A 7,908-nucleotide genomic window follows, 5' to 3' on the forward strand; every position below is an offset into this window, starting at 1 on the left:
GGCTATGGGGAACCCTTTGGGGGTAGAGATAAGAATGTGTTAGGTGGGGGCACCTGGGTGGCTTAGTGGGTTGGAGCCTCTGCCTTTGGCTCGGGTCACCATCTCAGGGTCCTGGGATCGAGCCCCGCGTCGGGCTCTCTGCTCAGCGGGGAGCCTGCTTCCCCCTCTGTCTCTGCCTGCCTCTCTGCCTACTTGTGATCTCTGTCAAATAAACAAATAAAATCCTTAAAAAAAAAAAAAAAAAGAATGTGGTGTAAGATGCCTGTTTTTTTGTTTTTGTTTTTACCTTTTTTTTTCTAAGAAAATAAGTTTTAGTATGGATAGAGGTGAGGAAGGAGAAACTGGCCAGAAGAAAAGCTGGAGTGGGGGACTCCACTTAAATAGTGGGCTATTTACCTGGGTTCTCAGCTGGGATGGATTTGTCCATTCCTTCCAAACATTTTCAAGAGGGCCTCCATTGCTGGGCGCTGGGGTGCAACAGCGCCACCTAGCGAGGCTATGGGGATAAGCCGGTAAAGGATGCCATACGGAAGAGTGACCAAACTGGGATGGGAGCTCTGAAGCAATGCAACAGGTGTTGGCAGGGTGCAGGGGACTGGGGGTGTGGAGTAGAGGTCCAGCATCCAGTGCCAGGTCGTTGATGAGGATCAGTTGAGAACTGAGAGTAAGAAGGCAGTGTCGGAGGAAAGCAGGACGGCTACATGAGCCCAGGGTACTGAAGGGCCATGTGCCTGGAGGGGTGTCAGGGGCAATGATAAGTGATGAGCTTGGAGAGGAAGAGCCTCGGGGCCCCGTGCGGGTTGCCCAGCCCTGGGGAGCTACTGCGGTGTTGCAGGTAGGAGGGTGATGTGACCAGATCTGTGGTTTACAAGTGGCCTGGGAGGGTAGCCACAGAGAAGCCTGTTTGGTTACTGTTGCAGTCATCCAGACAAGACATGGTAGGGGCCAAGGGGATGGAGAGAAGTGGATGGGGAGTTTCAATGGCTATTTAATAGAGCTGTCAAGATGGGGTGAGTGGATGTTGGAATAGAAGGAGAGGCAAAAGTCAAAGATGGTACCAGGGACCCCAGCTTGGGTGACTGGGTAGATGATGATACCATCCATTGAGGGGTAGCAGGTTCAGGGGAAGAGATTAGGGTGTGATAGGTATGACACCCAAGTGGGTGCTGTGGGACACCCAAGTGGAGAAACCGGACGGCAGCTGGGTCTGTAGCTGAGAACAAATTCGAATGATATATGAAGCCACGGGAGTGACCAGGAGTGCCCGAGGAGAAGTCTCAGCTAGCAACCAGGTCAAAACCCTAAGCTACAACATTGAAGGTGTCAGGTCCGTAATCAAAGGAATGAGACTGAAACAAAGTGAAAGTCAAGCAAAGCTTTATTTCGTGCCCAGCATCGAGAATCAAACCGACCGTTCCGGGCCGCCTCTTACACAGAGGGTGACCCCTCCCAGCCTCACAGACTAACTTTTATAGAGCAAAGGCCATGTGGTTGGCCACCACACAGGTGGCCAATGAGATTGCAACACACAGAGAAAGCTACACAGTCATGCTCGGTCACACACGGGTGGCTAATTGAATTACAATTCACCCCATAGTAGCTATTTGATCAGAATTGGCGCCCTTGGTCAGAATTGGCGCCCAAAAGGTGGGGCCCACACTCCTTGGTAGCTAGGGAGACAATATGCTCACTCCACTGATTGGATGTCTCCACCTGACCCGACTCATACCTGCATTCGGGCTCTGTTATCTCCACCTGACCTGACCCACCCTTGTATTTGGGCTCTGTTACCTGGGACTGGTCGACAATATTTTACTGGTTTCCCGGACTTGATTTTAAGTAAGTTCCCCTGGGTGTGTGTGTGTGGGGGGGTCAGTTTAAGTTTTACTACATAAACAACAAAATGGCTGTTCAACCAAGGTGGAGCCGCTATGGCTAAATAGGCCCTTACAAAGGGACAAAAAACAAAACAAGAAACGCCAAAAATGAACAATACACCTCATAAATGAATTCTGAGAAAGAGGGGCTTAGAGACCTAGAAGGAGAAAAGGGGGGGGCATAGGAAAAGGGAGAAAATATTTTTAGTGTTGTTGAGAGGTCCAGGAGGGTCAATTTGGTTTAGTATCAAGGAGGTGATGGTCTCAGAAGAGTTCCAGTGGAGAGACTGAGGCCAAGCCAGACTGCAGGGTAACTAAGAGGTAAGTAGCCAGCAGCTGTGCCTAATTCCTAAATAATACAAATCCTAACTGCCATTTGATAACAGTTCTGATGGCTCAAAGACTCATCTATTAAAAAGCAATTAGGTCATTAGGAAAAAAAAATTGTTATGTAGAACAATATGGGCCAAGGATATGAAATTATGTCCATTTAACTGGTGCGGTTGAGGAGAGGAGCGGATCCCCCTGAGAGCACAGATTAGATGCATATTTGATTGCCGTCCGTTTAGGGGCAAACCAATGTGCCATAGAATCTGTTCATCGGATTAAAGAGTTGTTATGGACATTGTTCCTGAAGGGCAAGGACCAAACTTTATTCATCCCTGTATGTTGTCAAACAGAAATTCAACTGAGTAAAAGATCAACTTGGCTTTTTAAGGTGAACAGCAGCATCCTGTCTAGCAAACAAAGACCTGCTCCGGAGAGCTGTACAGAATTAAAGGTTTTTGTAGGAAGAAGGGTGGGAAAAGGGAATCATTACTGAAAGAAGAAATAGGATTGTTTCAGGCCAGGTCACCTTCCTTCAGGGAGAAGGGCAGGGGGTCTTCGAGGATCATCTCATCTGCCATTGGTGGGGGACAGAGAGTAGGGGGAGGGGGAGATGGAGATGACGTCACCCGTGCTGAGACTGGAAAGTTCCTGACTGACCGGTTCAGACTACGTTTTGGGGCGAAGTAGAAACTGTACTTAGGTAAGAGAGTAGGGCCCGGTTTGGTGACTCGGCCTACCATGAGGGACTCCATTTTGGGCCTGTGGTTTTCTTTTAAACAACGCCCAGGATCAAACATTAAGAATTTCATAACACAACGTGTTATGTACGAAATAGCTGGAGGAACCTGAGAAGGGGAACCCAGGAAAGGTGAAGGAGAGAACGAAATCCAATATGATGTGGTGATGTGGAAGCCAGGGAGGGAGTGAGAGATGCAGGGCACAGGACAAGAATAGGACACTCCCGTCCTGGAACACCTTTGACCTCGGCGTCGACCCTGGACTTGTCCTTTCATTGGCCTTCTTGTGCTGTAGGAAAAGAAACCCTCAGTTTCCTCCTGGGAAAGTGGACGGGGTTGGATTTTATTACGTCTGAGTTCCCGGTTTCAGCCCTGCAGCCCTGCATCCTGGACGCCGCGCGCTCCAGGCGGTCGCTTGGCAGACCAGCACCATTTGCGGCGGAGCAGTCACTTCCTCTGAGCCCCGCCCTTTTTCCCGCGGGCGGGCGCTGATTGGCCCGTATAAAAATGCGCCGGGGGCGCACTCACCTGAGCTAGCGGTGGCGTTTGCCGGCTTTCCCGGGTGTCGCGCCTCAGCCGCCGAGTCCCGTTTCCCACGGCCAGTTCCTCGGCCCGCCGCCCGCCACCCTCACCAGCCCGCCGGATCGAGCCCGGCGCCCCGCTCGCGCATCCCGGCAGCACGGAGCCCGCTGCCATGAAGCCAGCGTGAGTACCGGACCGCGGGGCAGGGGCCGGCGTCTCCTCGGTCTGCACCGAGTCCCCTGCTGTCCGGACCGCGGCCTCCAAAGTGGAAGCTCCCGCGTGGGCCGCTAAGGAGAGCTCGGCTGGCGGGGACCGGTCCGCGGGGCGCCCTCCACGTCCCCACCTTCCCTCACGCTGGAGTCCGGCGTCCCGCTCCGGGTCTCCAGAGAGCAGAAGAGGCCAGCCCATGTGGGGGGAAATGGGGAGCCCAGAGCCTGGTGGGCTGCCGTCAGCTCGGGTTCCACCCGCCTGGCTCCGGCACCGCCGCTAGCCCTTAACGAAGTGGCCCTTTCCCGCCCGACCACCGGCGTTTCCAGGTTGCACTCTGACGCTGGTGGTGCCGGCGGGGGTCGCCCCGTGGGCTGTGCCCTGGTGCTGCTGGCGCCGGGCGGCCTCCGTCCCTGGAGGGCCCTGGAGGGCCCTGGCCCCCCGCGAGCGCGGCGTACTCTTCCGAGCCCAGCCACGCGGCCCGGAGATCGAGACCAGGTATTGGGGCGGGGGTCGGAGCCGGCTGACAGCCCCGGCCCGCCCCCGAGCGCCCAAGCCCGCGGTGCACAGGGTCCGGACCAATCCTGCGTAAAGCAATACTTTGCCAAGGCAGCTGGTTTTCTGAAAGGGCCAAAGTCAAAATCTTTTATCTTAAAAAAAAAAAAAAAAAAAAAAAATAGCTTAAGGAAACGCACCATGATATTTTGTACTGGAAACACTTAATTTGCTTGTTTCATTTCGGGCCGTGTTGCGAAAATATTTTAATAATCTAAAGTCCACGCCAATAATTACACTTAATTTTATTGTTAATTGCTTATCTGCACTATAGATAAATGTGGGGGTTGCCTTGGAGGGAAGCCGCATGCTTTCGTGAAATTGGTGAAGTCAAAATATCTTTTTCTTTTGATTCCAAGAGAGCAAGAAATTGCAGGTTGGAGACTAAATTTTGGGGACAAAGGGTGATAAACTTGGAGAAAACAATTGTTCCTTAAAAGCGTAGACAGAGCTTGATGAAAGAATCAAGTGGGATTTTCCCCACCTGCTTTTTTATCATTTGGTGAAGTTAATCCTTGTCCGTCTGCCTGGGCAGTGGCTGTTGGAGCAGTATGTGTGTTTGTGCGCATATATAAATGCTTTCAAGATAAGCGTGGTCAATTACCTGTAGATTTTTCAAACTTACAGTGCTTCACTTTCTGTATAGTCCTTCCAGAAAAAACGCAAGCTATTTTAAATATAGAACTATTACCTAGTACTGAAACCATCTCCTGAAACCAGTCTTGCTTACTTTTGCTTCGTGTGCCGCATATTTTCTTCTAATGCAGCTTATTCTTCGGTTATTTGGGGTGTAATGTTTTGGAACTGCTAAGGGAGAACTTTATAAATCCTAGGAAGGTTGTCTCTATATGAATTATAGGTGAGGTTTTTTATGTTATTTTGAACTGAATGTTTTTTAACCTATGACCAGGTGGACTAAGACACCCAGGAAACTTCAAGGAAGAAAGGATCCCAAACAAGTCTTAAAGACCCAGTTAGGGTAAGGTCCTACCTGTAAATTTGTGTGTGTGTGTTTTCTTCAGTCCTTTTCTGTCTTCTGTGTATGCTTGGAAGAGATGGAGATGTGGAAGCATAGTCAGAGAACATTTGGTGAAATAGGTAAGGCTGGTTCCAGCTTTAAAATTTTGTTTCTATGTGGGATTCATTAGTCCAGTAAAATGAAGTTTTTGGTTGTCAACTGTATAACTCCTGTAACTAATTTAATTTGAAAAGTTAGATAATGAAAAATATTCTTCACCTGTCCTGGAGAATTCTTCCTGCTTTCTCAGAAGGCAGGGAACTTTCTGCTTGGATGAGCATCCTCTCCCATCTTCAGGGCTGTTAAACAGTAACTGATGACTCGCTTCATAAAGACGCTGGTGTAGAACAGTTTGATTCAGTCCAATAACTAATCATAATTGCATGTATTTCACGAGTTTCAGGCCTTTAGAGGCAGATGGCAAATAAGAGAAGGTTGGTTTATTCTGGGATATTTTTCTCTCTCCACTGGCACTGGAATGTGTCTCTTGTTCTAAATTGAGGGAACCAGTTGTTTAAGTCTCTTGTTCTAAGTTGCACATACATCTGGATAGTTTTTCCTTAACCCTATCACTGATGAAGAAGCCGTGTTTTGGATGTTGTGGTCATTTATTTGTATATTATTCTTATTTGTATATATGTATATGTTATATTTATTTGTACATTAAGTGTTAAGCGGCCAAGTTTTATTTGACATCCAGTTTCAAAGAAATCTAACAGCTTTTCAAATAATTCTCATCGTATGATGCTATTAATTTTAGAGATCTTTGTATGAGTGGTTGTATACAGCTTTATTCAATTGGTACCAGTATAATAGTGAAGAGAAGCTGTGTGATTTGATGCTTTTGTTATCCCAAGTTTGTTTTAATTGTATGTGTATTTAAAATCCCTTGATTTTAATCCTGATACATCTGTTTACATCTGACACTTTCTGGTAGCAAGTTTTGGTTTTCATAGCATTAAGTTCATGTAAGTCTCTTCTGTTGAGAGACCAAGTGTCAGATGAATGAATGGGAAGCTTAAATGAAAAGTAGTCAACTTTTGTTCTGGAAGGCCCTTCCTGTAATTTCAGGTGTACTGTAGGGTACGCCTATTGAGCCTTCCTGATCAAGAGTGCTGTGTAGAAGCGATCAATAACACAACTGTTCAACTTCATACTCCTGAGGGTTACAGACTCAACCAAAATGGACACTGAGGAGGTAATTCCCATTGGAACCAAGCTGTTTTAACTTGAGATGTTCTCTCCTGAAGGGCTTTAACATTTTTTTACATATAACACAATTCACATTTCCACTTTTTTGAAAAACTTGTTTACTTCCCTCTAACCACCAAATATAAAGTGTGGCTCAGCATATGTTTGGTATACTTGAGTTTAGAGGATTGCTTTTATGAGTTAATTTCTTGTAGATTATTTATTTTAGGTTATTTTAGGTTAGGGTTCATTTAATGAATGATTGTTCTGTGTAGCTATACACACAGACACATACACATAGATATAATTTCATGTGCAGAGTAGCAGTAGGCATTGTGTATTTGTATGAAGTGTTATTTTTAGTAAAATCTTGAGCAAAGTGAGTTCAGTTCAGTTCAACAAACGTTACATGAAAGCTGCAGGGCAGAAGGAGATTTTAAAAAATGAGTAAGGCACAATCCTTGCCTTTACAGCTGAGTTGGGGGCACAGAAGGAAGACAGACTGGTGTGCTGAAAGAGATGGACTACGGGAATGCAGGAGGAAGCAGTGATTCAGGCTGTTGTCTCTACTTTCCAGCGGCCTTTCACTCTTGTGCACCCTGCTCTTGCAAGCTTGTCAGAAGCCTACCAGTGGGCTCTGGACTGCTCATATTGGATGGACATCTCTTGTTCTCATAATGTTTCTTTTTTTTTTTTTTTTTTTTTTTTTAAAGATTTTATTTATTTGACAGAGAGAAATCACAAGTAGGCAGAGAGGCAGGCAGAGAGAGAGGAGGAAGCAGGCTCCCTGTTGAGCAGAAAGCCCGATGTGGGGCTTGAACCCAGGACCTGGGATCATGACCTGAGCCGAAGGCAGCGGCTTAACCCACTGAGCCACCCAGGCGCCCCCTCATAATGTTTCTTAGCAGGACTGTCCTTCCTGAAGCCCTCTCCTGTCTCCTATCCAAGTCTTCATGTTCTTGGCTCTCACAGGCCACTCTTTGTGGGCTCCTCTTCCTTTTCCAACCTCTCAGTACTGGGGTGGGCTATACCCAGGGCTCTCTTCTCTACACTTTCCGATGGCTTTAAATGTTGGTTTACAGTGATTCTGGAGGTTTTTTTTAATCTGCCTAACCCTTTACTCACCTCTAAATTTGAACATCCACTGGATGTCATATATGCATCTCAAATTCTATGTGTCCAAAAGAACTCTTCTTTCCCCCCTCTAAATCATTTCCTCCCTTGTCTTCTCTCAATAAATGGTAGCACCATGTGTGCTCATATGCCATCCATTCACCAGTACATTCCATCAGTTCTGCTCCAACATGAAACTCCTTTTGTTTCTATCTCTGCTGCCCCCACCCATCTTAGCCTTGCTTAGCCAGGACTAGTGATTTCTCAAATGATCTGTAGTGAAGGAACAGCTTTTTAAAATTTTCAGTGCATTGTGACTGATAATTTCGTGCTGCAGCTTTGCCATTTGAATTAGACC

Source organism: Enhydra lutris, unplaced genomic scaffold (genome assembly GCF_002288905.1).
Source record: "Enhydra lutris kenyoni isolate GAN:26980312 unplaced genomic scaffold, ASM228890v2 scaffoldscaffold31, whole genome shotgun sequence".
In the NCBI taxonomy this organism is placed as follows: Eukaryota; Metazoa; Chordata; class Mammalia; order Carnivora; family Mustelidae; genus Enhydra; species Enhydra lutris.